Source organism: Macaca thibetana, chromosome 1, assembly GCF_024542745.1.
Source record: "Macaca thibetana thibetana isolate TM-01 chromosome 1, ASM2454274v1, whole genome shotgun sequence".
In the NCBI taxonomy this organism is placed as follows: Eukaryota; Metazoa; Chordata; class Mammalia; order Primates; family Cercopithecidae; genus Macaca; species Macaca thibetana.
The window spans coordinates 171,221,637-171,239,958 of record NC_065578.1 but is presented as its reverse complement, the minus strand read 5'-3'; positions in this window follow the sequence as shown (position 1 = coordinate 171,239,958).

Sequence of the window (18,322 nt, the reverse complement as noted above, 5' to 3'; positions counted from 1 at the left end):
TACATCTCTCATGTCTCTTCACCGTGCCAGACTAGAGTCAAGCTCAACAGGGTCTTCTTTCCCCGCTGATTCCGCCAAGCCCGTTCCCTTGGCTGTGGTTTCGCTGGATAGTAGGTAGGGACAGTGGGAATCTCGTTCATCCATTCATGCGCGTCACTAATTAGATGACGAGGCATTTGGCTACCTTAAGAGAGTCATAGTTACTCCCGCCATTTACCCGCGCTTCATTGAATTTCTTCACTTTGACATTCAGAGCACTGGGCAGAAATCACATCGCGTCAACACCCGCCGCGGGCCTTCGCGATACCCTGGCCATGTTTAAGCTGCAAATGTGAAATCAGCTGTCTGGCAAATTTCCAGATATGTTGACTGAGCTTTCCAGAGCCACGGTGTACTACCTCCAACACACTACCAAAGACCACAACCATCTCTCTACCTATAAATTCAATTTTCTTTCACCTTCCACTCCCAGGTATTGTCTTTTCATCCCCATTTCTTCCCTGTCTCCATCTTCACTGGCTCCTTCCCTTCAGTATAAGCTCACTTATAACAACTAAAATTCTCATATATTTTTAGCCCGGTCCCATTTTAATGAAAGCAGTTTTCACAATATTGATGTTGCCAGGACTCAATCTCATCCTAATTCCTCAATTCAGTGAAAGTTTGTCATAATAATGTTGTTTACATTGCTCTCAGCAGGATCATTAGTAAAAAAATTCATTGCTTAATCTGAATGTTACTTTTTAGAGTTTGTTCTATTAACCTTTCTTTGCATTGACATTTCCAAAAACAAATATATAAAAAAAAAAATTGATGTCAGAAGTCTGTCATTCTCCTGGTCTCAATTTCCTTGTTCTCAAGGTACATCTCTAATGTCTCATGCTTGATTTCTAAACATTAATTGCTAGTGGAAGTGAGATGTAATAGCAAACAGAATATGTGGTTTCTTCTCTTTATTCATATACACTAATTATCATTCTGAAAAAGATATTTAAACTTTATGGTTCTCAAATACTTACTGTAAAATGAAGCTAATAAAACCATCTACAGTCTTCTAAAATGAAGATTAATTGCCAATTTATATTGGGAAACTCATTTAAAAATAAATAACCAGTTTTAGTCATAAAATATTCTTTATTAAATTGTTTTAGACACAAAAAAATTGGAAGTTGAATGTATGCACACTAATGTAAAATACACATTCAGATAAATGTTGTATTTTACCCCTTGTTTTAAAGACTGAATAATTTAGTTATTTCAGAAGGTAATTTCTCTTTTTGTATTTTGAAAATATAATTAATAATCTATTGTCCCAAACCCATTTATAGTCTCTTAATCCAAAAGCCACCATAACATGAAATTATAACCTGAAACATAAATAATAAAAGCATTGTGTTAATCCATTTATTAAATCAATATTGAGCATCTGCTAGTTGCTGGGGATATAGCGATGGGTTCTTTGGGTTCCTGTACTCATTAAGATTATATTGTGTTCTAGACTTTTCTCATGTGGTGATAAATGAACCCATAAGGATTATGTTCTAGAAGATTTATAGCATGGAAAGTAGTAATTGAATGAGTGTCATTTCCTATGCTTAAAAGACATTAATAGAGTAATTATTTAAGTAGTTTACCTTTTAAATCGAACAAATAGAAATTCTCCAAAGCTATATGAGCATGACCCAATTTGGTAGGCAGATTTGTATGATAATGTCTCAGTTTGTTCATCCTTTAAATCATGAGTCCACAACTGTCTTTCCATCAGCCACATTCAATCCTCTCCTCGTTTGTATACATAAAGTACTATTGCAACACAGCCGTGCTCATTCATTTATGTGGCGTTTATAACAGTGTTCTTACTATAGGAATAGTCAAGTAGTTTCAACAGAAACTGTGTGGCCTACAAAGTCTAAAATATGTACTCTCTGTCACTTTATAGAAATAGTTTGCCCACTATAGAAAAATACTTCTAACCAATCTAAAACTTTTAACAATTTTCAAACTTTATATTGCATTCAATTACTAAATGTTTACATTAGAAAAAAGGGAAAAGCTTTATATCAATAACTTAAATTCCTACCTCAAGAAACTAGCAACATAGCAACATATATCCAAAGCAAGCAGAAGAAGGGAATTAATAAGAAACAGAAATCAACAAAATTGAATATAGAAAAGCAACAGTGAAAAAAATCAATGAAACTAAAAACTGGTTCTTTGAAAAATGATCAATAAAATTTATAAGCCTCTGGCAAGACTTAAAAAATGAAAAGAGAGTAGAAACATATCACCAATATTAAATCAGGGATATTACCACTGACCTTGAAGTCATTAAAAAATTTGAAAGGGAAAATTATAAAAGAACTTTATGCTCATAAATTCAACAACTTAGAAGAAATAACTCAGTTCTTCCTAAACCAATCGCTATCAAAATTGAAGCAAATGAAATAGACAATCTGAATAGCCCTAAAACCATTAATGAAAATGAATTTATAACTTAAAAACTCTCAAAAAAGTAATATTCAGGCCAAGCTGGCTTCACTAAAGAATTCTACTAAAAACTTAAAAAGAATTAACCTTGATGCTATACAACATCTTTCAAAAAAACAGAAGAGACTGGAATACCTACCAACTCATTTTATGAGTCCACTATTACCCTAAGAACAAAACCAGGCAAAAACAGTACAAGAAGGAAGAAAAGAAGATGGAAGGAAGGAAGGAAGGAAGGAAGGAACATCATCTCTCATGAACTCAAAAACCCCAACAAGAATACATAGCCTACTAAGTACAGCAATGTATAAACAATTAATTAAATACCATTGCAAAGAAGGACTTATTTCAAGCATGCTAGGCTGACTTAACATTTGAAAATCAATAAAAGTAATCCACAATACAAACATGCTAAAGAAGAAAAGCATTTTGACAAAATCTGCCACCCAGTAAGATAAAAACTCTTAGCAAGTTAAGAGTAGAGAGGAATTATCTCAACTTGATGGAGAACATCTACAAAAAAACCCTAAAGCTAACATCATACTCAATGGTGAAAAAATAAAAAAATTTCCTTCTGAAATTGGAAACTACACAAGTATGTGTGTGTTCACTACTCTTACTCACCACAGTACTGGAAGTTCTAGCTATTACAATAAGCAAGAAAAAGACATAAATGGCATACAGGTTGCAAAGGAATAAATAAAACTCTCTCTCTTTACAGATATCCATTATTATTTAGGAAGAAAATCCCAAGAAATTGACAAAAGAAAAATAAACCCTCCTAGAACTAATAAGTGAGCTCATCAGAGTCATAGGACACATGATGGGCACACAAAAATCAATCACAATTGCATTTGTCTATATATTCATGTGTCATGTGATGTCAGGATGATGAGACATGCGTTTTGTTGTCATGTGATCACAGAGTGTACTTACACAAACCTAGATAGTACAGCCTACTATAAACCTAGGTAATATGGTATAGCCTCCTGCTCCTAGGTGACAAATCCATGCAGTTTGTTACTGTACTGAGTATTGTAGGCATAATGCTAAGCATTTGTGTATCTAAACACAGAAAAGGTACAGTAAAAATATGGTATAAAAGATCTGAAAAATGATATACCTGTATGGGGCACTGACCACAAATGAAGTGGTAAGTGAATGTGAAACCTGGGAAATTACTGTACACTGTTGTAGACTTTATAAACTACATTTAGGCTACACTAAATTTAGAACAAAATATTTAATAAAACATTAACTTTAGCTTACTGTAACATTTTTACTTTACAACTTCATAAATTTTAAATTTTTAACTTTTTTACTCTCATAATATCAGTTAAAACAAGAGCAGTGTTCAGCTGTATAAAAAATATTTTCTTTCTTTATATCCTTATTCTATAAGCTATTTTCTAATTTTTTTTAACTTCTTAAACATTTTTGTTAAAAACTGAGACACAAACACAAACACTGTATACTTAGGGTCAGGATCATCAATAGCACTGACTTGGACCTTTACATTTTGTCCCACAGGAAGGTCCTCATGGACAATATGCCCATGCAGCTATGTCGTCTCCTATAATAACAACACCTCCTGCTGGAATACCTCCTGAAGAACCCGCTGGAGGCTGTTTAAAATGCTTGTTTGTTTTTTTTTTATTTTTAATTTTTATGTAGAAGGAGTACACTCTAAAATAATGACAAAAGTATGGTTTAGTAAATACGCAAACCAGAAACATGGTCATTTATTATCATTATTAAGTATTATGTACTGCATAAAATTGTATTGCTATACTTTTATAATACTACTAACACAGTAGGTTTGTTTACACCAGCATCACCACAAACGCATAAGTAATGCATTGGGCTAGGACATTAAGATAGCTTGTCACCTATTCTGTCAATACATGATAAAAGTTTTTCAGTTCCATTTTAATGTTATGGAACCACTGTTGTCTATGCGGCCTGTCGTTGACCCAAATGTCATTAAGTAGTGCATAACCATACTAACACTGAGAAAAACTGAGTGTTTGTACTTTAGAGTTAAGCACTGATATGTTTAAAAATAAAATAATATCTGACATTTGTTTCAAAGTACCCCGGGTAAGAGGATATGGTTAGGACATATATGAAGTAAGATTGACCATGGGTTGATAATGTTTGAAGCTAAGTGGTAAATAATCTTTATTCCAACATTTGGGTATAGTGTTCTCAAAGATGATCCCTGTACTAGCAGCAACAGAATCATTTGAGATCTTGTTTGAAAAGCAGACTCTCTGAGGAAACCTCATATTTTATAACCAAAACTCTGCACATGAGGCCTATTAGTCTGTGGTTTTACAAGCCCTTTAGGTAATCTTGATCCAAACTAATGTTTCTGAATCACTGCTCTAGTATAATTAACATAGAGGATTGCATGTATTTGTAGAGACATGGCATTTGTATATTTTTAAGTGATCCATAATACAACGAAAAATAATGAAAACACCCAGGACAAATGTTTCACTGGAAAAATTTGAATAAAGTTTGCAGACATCATTCTAATCTTAAACACTTCCAAAAGATAGAAGAGGATCTATTCCCTAACCCAGTCTATGAGAGTAGAAAATCTTAGTCTTGGAACTGAACAAACAGTATGAAAGAACAATCAAAGCCAGTCTTGCTTATGAACAAAAGATCCAATAATCTTACGAAGTTAAGTAAATCTAGCATTATGTAAAAACAATAAAAATATACCAAACTAAGTTGTATTTATCCTAGGAAATGAAAGTTGATTTAACATTAGAAAAATTTTAAAAAGCAGGGAGGATTAAAGGAGTTTGTTTATTCTTAATATATTCTGTTTATTTATTTCAGTGTTTTGATGTGAGTATCCTTAATTTTTAAAAATGTGTTAAGATGCATGCTTATAATTGTTTTACTTTTCTGATTGGAAGACAAACCTAAATAAAGGTTGTGAAAAAGATCTTTAAATATTATGTTTATTCTTGGAATTCTTGTTAACTTTATAATTGATAGTTGATAAACAATTAGGAAGCATAAGGAACAATTATAATAATTCTGCAACTTCCCCCCTAGATATTCTTGAAATGCTTATATTTATTGGAATCTCATATAAAAACAGTTCAAGATTTTTAATAATTTAATACACAAATGCTTAAAAGAGTAAATATAGTTTTAAGGGAAGTTTTGCATTTAAAAATCATATCAAACTGAAACTTTCCATCTTCTCATTCGTAACACAAAATATTAACTTAAATATTTGCTTTTTCGCCGTCTCCTCCCCTCCCCTCCCCTTCCCTCCCCTCTCCTCCCCTCCCCTCCCCTCTCTCTCCTCTCCTGTCCTCTCTTCTCCTCTTTCTCCTCTCCTTTCTGAGATGGAGTCTCACTCTGTCGCCAGGCTGGAGTGCAGTGGCACGATCTTGGCTTACTGAAATCTCCACCTCCCGGGTTCAAGTGATTCTCTTTCCTCAGCCTCCTGAGTAGCTGGGATTACAGGCACATACCACCATGCCCAGCTCATTTTTGTATTTTTAGTACAGACGGGATTTCACTATGTTGGCCAGGATGGTCTCGATCTCCTGACCTCGCGACCCTTCCGCCTCGACCTTGCCTGGGATTACAGGCCTGAGCCACCTTGCCCAGATGATCTGATTTTTCAAAAAAATGCAATAATTATAAATAAGGAATAAAAAGAGTGTCTATATTATAAAATATAATAACTTTTATTTTGCCTTTCAATATCCCTTTGGTTTCAAAACCAAATGTAATATAAACTGTCAATTTAAAATTGATTTATCAACAAATTATTATTTTCTTATATAAACATTTAATTATTACACATCTCTGTTATTAAACGGAAAAAGTTGAAGATTGTATGAATATTATAGTTTATGCCTGTCATACAATTAAATACATTATATATAGATTAATAAAATAGTAATCCCAAATTTTAGAGATGTATTCAAAATATTATATTTATAATATACTACAGGAAAATTAAATTATTTTAATATTATTTAGCCGATTGGTGGATTGCATATTGCTGTAGTCGATGTTAGAGTGCCAAAAAATTTGGAAATCATCATTTCTATAGGTGCATATTATTGCCTCACAAATTCTTAGGTATTTTTCAGAAATATAGCGTATTTGTAATTGCAAAAAAAGAGATATTTTTAATTTAAATGTATTCTGGGAATTTCTTCAATTGCACCTATTATTGGTATTTTTAAAAAGAGGAAAGTAAATCAACCTATAGAGATAGTCAATATATTTAAATTTTAGAATAATTTCATGGGTATAATACATAGCTTTGATTCTACTTTGATAAAATCTTTGTATGATGGAAAAATTTTAAGATCGTAATGTTCAAAATAAATGTAACAATGCCTATTAATAGGATACCACAACCTCCAGTAAATTTATTCATTATTTTTTCTTAACTAGACAAACTATAATTATTTCTTAAAGGTTTTATACTTAACTATGTATGTAGGCTTTGTCGGGGAAAATAAATATATTATTCAAACTCCTTAATTTCAACCTCTGACTTTTCATGCAGGAATTAATTGCATGTCTGCTGCTTCTACTTTTACAAATATCATTATCCCAGCTTTCACTGGGTGACCTTTTAAAACCAGTGACCATCCCACAAAACATAATGGTGGATGTTCATTAATTTATAGTCTAAAAATAATTATTCACTAAATTATAAATCTCAACTTGTGTATGTGGGCATGCATTTGCATTTTAATCTTTCCCATTGAGTTCTTGTTTATAGTCTTTCAAAAATTACACACACACACGTATATCATATATATTATATGTATTTTACAAGTTTATATTAATTATCACTAGTAAATGGCCATTTTTTTATTTGCTTTCCTTTTTCTTTAAAACATCTTTGTGTAAGAGAAGTAATTTAACAGTTGAATGATACATATAGATTGATATATGTGCTTAGGAATGTGAAGAGATATTTTCCATTTACATTTTATGTCAATGGGAATTAAAGTATCCTTTACATATATACAAAATAAATGGACCATATAACACTATGTCAGAGCCCACAGTTTCTACACTCCTGAAACCTATATTCAATGGTCTTTAATACATTATCAACACGTTGAGCATATGTTAATATACTTTTATTTCTGAAAGAGTAAAAATAACTTGGCAGGTGTGGTTGCCTTTTGGAATAAAGAAGGGGAACTAGACTTTTCCCCTTTATATCCTGGATACATTGTGAATGTTTTAACATAAGCATATGTTTATTTTTCAAAACTTAATGTTTAATTTTTTAAAAGAATTGTTTTTTTTTGTAATCAGAAAATCAGGTATATTAAATTAGAGCAAAAGGGATTATTTAGATATATATTTTCAAAAACATTCTAATGTATGACAATTTTAACGTGTTAAGAAATCAACATTTCAATTTTATTTATAAAATTTTTGAAGAAAACTCCTTTGTATAAGAGACTACACTACTGTTTTTTTTTTTTTTTATTAGATGAGCACATACTTTTAAAGTTTCTAATTCAGCTATTCAAAATGTTTCTACAAATAGACGAAGTAAAACTTTAAAATGAACTATTTTGGTTTTTACTGATTAGGAAATAAACAGATTTCTAGTGACTTTTTAAAGCTTCTCATATTAATAAAATCACGTTAATTTCTAAAGTTGAGCTATAAATCCTACTTCCAAGTTATAGGTGACAAGGAAATGACTTAAACAACTCCTAAGACAACATGGATAGGCCAATAATATCAATATTGTTGATGCTGAAACTAATTTTCTATCTTGTAATGTGGATTCAGAATAGAACAGTATGGTTTGGCATTTATCCTTAACAGTCACTCATAAACCTTACAGAAAATAATATTACAGTTTCAGGAATTGTTTTATTTCATGTAATTTTAAATATGTATAATAATAATGTTCAATTTGTTGTTATATAGCTTAACTTACAATTAAGATTTTTAAAAATCTTTATAAATTTAATTTCCAGAAGAAGTGCTTAGTATTACCATTGCTAAAAATTATATATTTAATTAGCAGGCTTCATTTTGTTCTATTGTTTTCTATTAGGCATCATGTTAAATAGTAATTTTTTTCAGACTGCAAATGCATGGATACATTTTTAATAATGCTTTAATTATTACGGCCATTTTGATAGCTTACCAATATGCTATATATGCATATATAATAAAATATAATTATGCTTAAAATTTAAATATACATATGACTCTCTTTTATACCAGCCCAACCCAGAAAATATCCATGTAGTGATCATTATATGCTAATGAGTAAAAGGAATGACTTTAGTGCAAAAAAAATGGTTAGTAATCAATTTTCATCTCTTGACGCTAATTTAATATGTGGCCAATTCCCAGTGATGTTGCCAATTCATTCTACGCTTCTGCCTAATAGAAAATATAATTTGGTTATCTAATACAGGATCTGTTCATGTATTCAAAGTACTGTATCTATAGCTATTACAGTTATTTAATGTTAAAGGATAAACTCGGATAATAATTGTAACACAGTCAAAAAAAATGAATGCTGTCTCGAGAAACAATTTGAGATCAGGGCATATTCAGGGTGATATGGCTGTAGATGCCAGCAACTTGAGAAACAATTTGAATAATGCAATACTACCCTTGTTAAAGACAACACTATGCTTCCGGAATCCCCTTCTATGGCATTACAATAGAATTACTAACTGTAAATAAGAACAACATAATTATGGCTTGTAGTTTAGGTGTCAGTAATAGAACACTTCCCAAAGTCTTGGATCCTAGTTTAAAATGCAGGTGTGGACCAGGCTAGCACAGGAAAAAATATTTTCACATTAGTTTTAAGTAAGTAAACTCATTATAGTCTCATTTTTGTTGCGGCTTTAATTAATAAGTTGCATCCTCAAGCATGTAACAAAATTTAATGTGAGCATAGTGCAATCATAAATGGCAATAAGAAACTGAGAAAGAGATTCTGAGAATACTCATCCATCTATCCTGAAACAATTACTCTTCAGAGAAAGTTGTTAACATCAATCTCTTTAGCTGAACTCACCTGAGAATTAGTAACACATTCATTACCTAACATTTTAGTTTTTTATCTCCAGAATAAAAATAAGCAACAACACAAAGCAATTAAAATATAGTTCTTGTTTAACAATTTCCTATGTTAAATAACTTTACAAGGAACCACTATTTCAAACTGCCACACATAGTGTATAATTAATCTTAAGCAACGGGAAAAGTATATCAGCCTAGTTAGTAATTATTTTATTATTTTTCTTAAAAAGAGCATCAATCTTAAATGAAAGTATTAACCTCAAGACTAACATTTTTCTTGGGTCCTATTCAGGAGCCAGGGGACATGGACTTATGTTGATTAAATATTAATTTTTTCATCTTTTATAGACTTTATACAGATCACTCTTGTAGAGATAATTACTTCAATAAAATTAATATTTCAAAAGACAAACTTTAGAGATTTGAAAGGGATATAAAACATCTATTTGAATATGTATTTGTTATAGTCACAGTTTTTCTTTTACCCATTAAAATGTACTTCATTTTTATTATTGCCATTTGAACATGCATGAAGAATTTCTGTAAACAGAACACACACAGAGCACTTTAGTTTTCAAAACCTGATTAACAAACAAATCATAATTTAAAAACTGCCCAAGCACCAAAGAAGTATGTTTTTCCAGTCATCCAATTGACCTGTTCCCAATGAGTAGTCTCCTTTCCTTTAAGGCAGTGTTTCAGGAACCACAGGACCCTTCCACCTCATGACTTGGTCATTTAAAAATGAGTTGACAGGTGCAGCGAACAACCATGGCACATTGTGTACCTATGTAACAAACCTGCACATTCTGCACAGGTATCCCAGAACTTAAAGTAAAATTAAAATAAATTTAATTTAAATAAATAAATAAAAATAAATAAATGTGACATGCATTGGTTTTCATTTTTAAATGAAGGAGCTGTACTCAGAAAATTTAAATTATTATTATAGAAAATTGGAGCATGGAATATTTGGCTGGCTAACAAATTAGGTGTTTGGCTCTCGTAAGTAAAATTATGAGTGATAAAAAGTCAAGTATTTATTACCTTATCTACTTATCTTACTACATTGAAATAACTACTGTAGAAGTTTCTTACAAGGTTACAGGAACAAAAAGAAGAATAACAAAATATGTTCTGGTGAAAGTCAAAGAGGTCTTCACTGAGAAGTTGAGCTGTATCAAAATAAAATCTGCTTTATTTCAGTGAATGCCATAATGATAGACCCCTATAACCTAAAATATAAAACACACTTGGCCCATTTTTCTCATGGAGTTTGTAATCTAGGTGAGGAAAAGGCAAAATAACCAAACATGCAAAATGTATTTACAAGACGTGCATTTAAAATGTATTTTTAAATCTCCCCTCTGAATGACAGGAGACAACGCATGGAGCTGAGCTGGGGTTGGTGCCCAGCACACAACGACCCTAAAGGAGGAGTTAAAATCTCTCTGTCTCCACTCCGCAGAATCCACAGAAGTATGCAGAGGGAAATTCCCTGCCCAACCCTGGCTCTGGGAGAGTCAGGAAAAAACAAGACTAAAACAAAAACAAACAAACAAAAAACCCAAAAACAGATATCTTTCCTGGGAATTCCTTACCACAAATTGTACTAGCTTAACCGGGAGCAAGAAATTACTATAAAAATGTATTTCATTAGCACTTAAAGCCAACACTTTATTTTAAAGTGATCCCAAGTTATAGTTTTTCTTTGGCAACTGATATAATCAAAGAAAATGCTCTTTGGTTTCAGGTCTTAAAGACCACTAATAATATCTCAAGGAATAGATACAGAAAATAATAATACAAATTACAAATGAAATTACAAATGAGAAATGCAACCAAAAAAGAAACTAACAACTGTAAAGCAGAGTTAGGTATAAAAAATTGAAGATAAATCTACACATTCTGTTCTGCAAATAATATTATCATTAGATATAATATATATGGAAACACGTTTAAAAATAGTGTTAATAAAAATATGATGGAGTAGGTTATTATCAAATTTGACCAAATGTAACTTAAAAAATTAAGAAATTGGGGAAAAAAAAACACTATTTTAAATTAAAATATCAAGAAACAAAACCCACAGCAAACAATCTAAAAGAAACTATCAAACTGAAAAAAAAATTGAAAAAAAAATTTTTTTTCAAAGGAGTGCAAAGAAGTATAAGAAAATAAAGGGGAAAACACACACACACAAACACACACACACAGACACACACAAACAAAGGCCAGAGTACAACCTAAGATAATGAATTCTAAAGAAGGACAAAGTCAGCATGATAGGAGGGAAAAGGTGATAATTTTCCAAAATAGATGAGAGGCACCAATCTGATTGGGCAGAGGAAGAGTTTGAAACTAATGTCGTGGGAACTTTTTAGTAGGGATGATCGATTAGAGTTGTACTGAATGAATGTAAGGCATCAGGCCTTTGCACTTCAGCATTGATCATTTATTAGGTAGAGGCTGCCCTAGGGGAAGGGGCATGGTCCTGGGTGATACCTCTTGTCATGGTCAAAGACAAAGTCCACAGAGGAAGTCATTTGTAAGTCATCTACAGTTAACACTGTTTGCAGCTTTGGAAATGAGTTGTTTGGTTCTGAAAGAAGAATTACAGACATGCAGTTGCATCTACTATAATTACATATTCACTAATGGACAGAAAAGAAATATTAACAGGCAGAAGCTTGATATAATTGTTCAAGAGAAGGAATTCCTTTGTCACACATAACTTAGGGCTATGCTGCCCAAAGTCCCAACAATTCTTTAGAACAAGAACATCTGTTTTGATTCTCAAACTTAAGGATTACTAGTGAACCTCTAGGAAAGTTACTATTCAGGCCTCCATGTTTTCAGCTGTAAAATTTTTATAAATAGTGTTTTGGCGATGTATTTGAAAAGTCAAAAACTGTCATTCTCTTTCCCCATCCTCCACCTTCCCCTCTTGAGTAGGCCTATTTCCTGCTGACTACTGAGCATTAGCCTGGTCTTGAGGACTACAGGACTTACACTGTGAAGTACAGCTCTGTCGATAGCCAGCAAAACCTGACCTCCATATTTATGGAGAGGGAATGGATTAAAAAAAAAATAAAGCAAAGAGGAACCAGTTGAGGGGCAACGTCATCTGGCTTATAAATAATTTGGTTAGCAGGAGTTGTAATTCTGGCATCAAAGAGTCTTAAGTTAAAAACAAAGACAGGAGAGAATTCGGAGGTTTAAGCATAAGCAAGAAAGGTTCTACATCCTAAGAGTAGGTCTCAGAGAACTCAGCCATCCCTACTCTCTATTTATACTCCCTTTTAATAGACTTCTTTTGTCCTAAACTAAAAAATACCTTTGTACTGAAATATAAAATAGTTATTCTTACGATAACAATAGAGAATGGAAAAAGAAGGGGCTTGATTGCCTGAAGAAAACATGGAAAAGTAATGTGAAGCAACAAATTAATGTTTGAAAATCATCATTGAGACAGTAGAGAGACAATCTTCTCCTATTAATCAATTATGAGAAGAATTATTGATTTTCCTTAGGCATTGAAACCAAGGTTACCTGTTTCAACTATCATTTGTTGGGTAACGGAATATCTCGAAGCAGAAATATATTGTTTATCATAATTCTATATTTGGCTAGGAGATTTTTCTTTTTGTTTCACGTAGGCTTACTCATGCTCTGCTTTCAGCGAAGGGTTCTTTTGGGCTAGAGGTTTTAAGTGGCCTCAATTGCATGTCTGGCAGTCAGTACTGGCTGTCCGGATGCCTTCATTTTTCTTCATATGATCTCTTTTCCACCAATGGACCAACTTTCATATGTGATATTCTTAGGACAGTTTCAGTAGCCCAAAATTGGAAGCTGCAATCTCTCTTAAGACCTAGCTCTCCAATCAATGCATTGTTAGGTTTGAATTCTGTTGATCAAACCTATACACAAGACCAGTGTAGGTTTAAGGGAGAGGAATAGATTCTACTTCTGTTAGAAACAAAGTTATATTGCAAAAGAATGTTACAGTTTTGTTTTAGAAACAATTTATCAAAGTAATAAAGCATAAGTGGGAGATGAAAGATAGGCATGGCTTTCTATGGATTCCCAGAATAAATTATACAAAGCTGGTAGGCAGATGAGCAACGTTTCACTGTGTAAGCCTTGGGAGTTTGACAGCAAAAAATGAGATGGAAATCATTTTGTAAAGTGTACGTATCATCTCTTTAGACATTGTTCTTTTCAAAACGTGTCAGTTTATGTGGTGTGGACTGACTGTGGGAACTGTGTTTTCCCTGGCATTTTGTGTTGATATTCTTAACAGAGTCCTGAACACTTGGAACACAATTTTGTATGATTAGAACCGTGTGCGTGGATATACTTTCTATGTCCTATAATAGTGAGGGAAGGAAAAAAGCAAAAATAAAAATTTTCGCTTCAATTATCTCAGCACATAATTTTTTTCTCTTTCAAAACTGTTAGTATTTTCAGGTACTAAACTTACATGTGAGAATTTCTAAAGACTATGACTTGTGAACCAAATCATACCTATGTCTGAATTTCATTCCTGCCAATGAGAGCTCCAGGCTTAAATTATTTTAGGCTGAATTTGTTTTTCGTTTTTATTGATACCATTAGGTTTATCAATTGAGGAATGAATGTTAAGAGCTGAGCACTCAAGAGAGATAATATATAATTCCTGTTCTGAAAGGGCCACTTGTGCAGAACTGGTTAACAAACAGACAAGTAAATAAACATATTTCACTATTATGGGGATAGAAATGTGTCCCTAGTACAATGGAGGCACGAAGTGGTAAGCAGTCATTTTCACCTGGGAACAATGATGGATTAAAAAAGGCTTGACAGGTGTGGTTCTTGAACTAAATATTGAACTATAACTACATACTCACCTGTTGGTGAGGGGAGAGAGATTCAGCAGGCAAAATAAAAGGAAGCTTAGCAAAAACATAGAAATACAAAACCGTGTCTCACATTTAACAGATGCCTGTGATTTACCATGGGTTGAACTTAGAGGGGAGGAAAAAAGAAATGAAAATGAAGAAAATGAAGACAAGAAGCCTGAAGAGGAGAAAATGGTTGTATCATAAAGCATATTTTGAGCTTCAATTATATTCTCTAGGATTAAGGATATGATTTAAAATACTTATCAAAAGAATAAAATAATAATATTTCAGTATTTAAAAGAGTATTCTGGAGTAATATGCTAGGTAGATTGTTCGAGTGAGTGACTGGAAGTAGAAAGCCAACTATAAGACTATTTTAGGAGAGAATATGAAAGATGCTTAGAGCTTTCTCTAAGGCAGTAGTAGAGGAAATGATGCAAAAGAAGTTACTCAAATAATTTATAGATTACTTTAACAAGGAACAGATGTACTGCATCAGTAGACTGTATCAAAAACTACATATTTTATCTCATTTTATATGTCCTAATAGTAGGGTCTAGTTGCTTTATCTATGAACTGTTCTTTTTTCCATCCACTAAAGATAAAAAAGCAGCAAAATATGATGAATTATATGACTGTGATATCAATTAACACCAAACTTTTCACATTCAAATATTAAGTATTAATATATAACATTATATCACTGATTCCAAAGTGAATGACTATCTTAGTCAATTTCTATCCCTAACATACCTAGAGCCTATTTCATATTTTTCCCTAGTCAACAAAACATCCAGCATTTTCATTTGAGAAATGCATTCTAAGTTTGGCCTCTTTTACACTGTTTTTAAAAGCTTCATAGAACTAACACATCAAATGACAGCAAGAGAAAGTATTCTACACTATTCAAAACCTATAGTGATAGCTGCTGACAGATATTCACAACTTTCGCATCCTTTTGGAGACGTATGTAGAACCAAGCAGTGTGCATTACTGGCAAATGACAGTACTCTCTGCTGAGTTTTTACTGGGTAAACATTAATAAATTATCTCAATTGAAAGGTCACCATTATGATTAATATACATCTTTTCCACTTTGTTTTTCTGAAGCTGAGAGTCATAAAAGAAAATTAAAACTCAGTATGGCTAAAACTCCAGTTTGTGTCCAAATGACTGTCGAAAGAAAAACTTTCAATGTTTTTATCTTTTAGCAAATTTTATTCAAGTAAGTACTACATATTTACATTTAATTGGACACATACACATACCATTCACACACACACACACACACACACACACACACACACACACACGCCAAAAAGCCTGTGAACAACTTTCAATGTTTTAGTTTAATTAAAGAGAAGAGATGAGAAAAACTGATCCAAGGTTTACATAGTAATACAAGAAATATTACAGAAAAGTATCTAAATAAATGTCACAGATTTCAGAAGACAAAGACATCACAGTTAATTAGAAGGATTACACAAAGCATTTGAGAAAAAGTAAAGTAAAAATTGATCTGTAAAACTACACAGCAATTGATTAGGAGAGAAATAGAAAAAGGAGTTCCTGGCTGCTCCTGAAGGAATAGCCTCAGCAAAAGTACTTAGGTCTGAGAAGTAGGGTATGTTCTGAAAATAATTTAAAAGGTCATTATATGAAGGCTGTATTGTTTATTTCCAGTGGTATCAAATGGAAGTAATTCTAATAAATAATGATAATAAAATGCAGCATAATTCATTTTAACAAAAAGACAGCTGGAAATGGAAATAACATGGACATCTAGAAAGCAAGAAAGTAAGTTTAAAAATGTGTCTCAACTTAAATGTAAGGTGATCTTGTCTGGTTCAGTAAGTTGGTAGTCACCAGATAATAGTTTTCTATATTTGAATTCTGCATAATTTCATAAATCTTTTATAATGGAAGAATTGAATGAAATGTAAGGAAATCTGAGTTATGATATTTATGCTTACATAATGTGTCTAAAACATTATAATGCTATAAATATTTTGTGCTATAAATTATCGTTGGTTCACAAACAACAATATACATATTGTTCTCAAGTGTTTGCAAAACACTTTTCAAGTGTAGTCATTCAAGTGAATCGCACAGGAACCTTCTCAATCAGGTGTGACTGTTTTTCCTTTACAATTATCATCATCATTACTATTTTATCATTGAATAAATCATTGCTCATAAATGTACATAAATTTTTCAGGTTCATTTATTTATTTATTTGAGACGGAGTCCAACTCTTGTTACCAGGCAGGAGTGCAGTGGCGTGATCTCAGCTCACTGCAACCTCCGCTTCCCAGGTTCAAGAGATTCTCCTGCCTCAGCCTCCCGTGTAGCTGGGACTACATGAGCTATCATGCCTGGCTGGTTCATATATTTAATAAATATGAACTCCAGCCCAAGTTTTCATAAAGCAAAATATATGCTTTATGTGATGTCATTCATCTTAACAATTCATAGAAGTTTAGTAGAAGAAAATTGGTGAAATAGAAATGAACATACTCTCTCTTTAGGAAGTCATTGTTTTTCTTTTTTTTAACTTTTATTTTGAGTTCAGGAGTATATGTGCAGATTTGTTTTATAGGTAGACTTGTGTCATGATGGGGGTTGTTGTACAGATTATTTCATCACTCAGGTATTAAGCCCAGTACCCATTAGTTATTTTTCCTGATCCTTACCCTCCTTCCTCCCTCCACCCTCAAGTAGGCCACCGTGTCCGCTGTTCTCCTCTGTATGTCCATGTGTTTTTATCATTTAGCTCTCACTTGTAAGTGAAATATGCAGTATTTGGTTTCCTGTTCCTAAAATAGTTTGCTAAGAATAATGGCCTTAAACTCCATTCATACTTATGCAAATGACACAATTTCATTATTTTTGATGACTGCATAGTATTCTATGGTGTATATGCACCCCTTTTTCTTCATCCAGGCCACTATTGATGGGCAATTTACAATGATGTTATGTGTTTTGCTATTATTAATAGTGCTGCAATGAACATACATGTGCATATGTCTCTGTGATAGAACAATTTATATTCCTTGGGGTATATACTCAGTTATGAGATTTCTGGGTCGGGTGGTGGTTACGTTTATAGGTCTTTGAGGACTTGCCACACTATTTTCCATAATGGCTGAGCTAACTTACACTCCCACTAACAGTATATGTATTTCTTTTTCTGCACAGCCTCACCAGCAACTGCCATTTTGACTATTTAATAATATCCATTCTGACAGGTGTGAGGGGATCTCTTATTGTGGTTTTGATTTGCATTTCTATAAAGATCAGTAATGTTGAGTTTTTTTCATATGCTTATTGGACACATGTATGTATTATTTTGATAAGTGTCTTTTTAGGTCATTTGCCCACTTTTTAATGAGTTAGTTTTTTCTTGTAAATTTGTTCAAGTTCCTTATAGATGCTGACTATTAGACCTTTGTCAGATGCATAGTTTGCAAATATATTCTCCCATTCTGTAGGTTATCTGTTTACTCTTGATTTATTCTTTTACTGTGGAGAAGCTCTTTAGTTTAATTAGATCCCATTTGTCAATTTTTGCTTTTGTTGCAATTTTTTTTGCATCTTTTTCATTTACCTGTTGCATCTTTACCTGCTCATATGTCCAGAATGGTATTGCCTAGATTGCCTCCAAAAATTTTTATAAATTTGGGCTTTACATTTAAGTCTTAGTCTATTTTGAGTTAATTGTTATATATTGTATAAGAAATGGGTTCAGTTTCAATCTTCTGCATATGGCTAGCAAATTATCCCAACACCATTTATTGAATAGTGAGTCCTTTTCCTATTGCTTTTTTTTTTCTCTCTCAGCTTTGTCAAAGATCAGATTTTTGTAGGTGTGCAGCCTT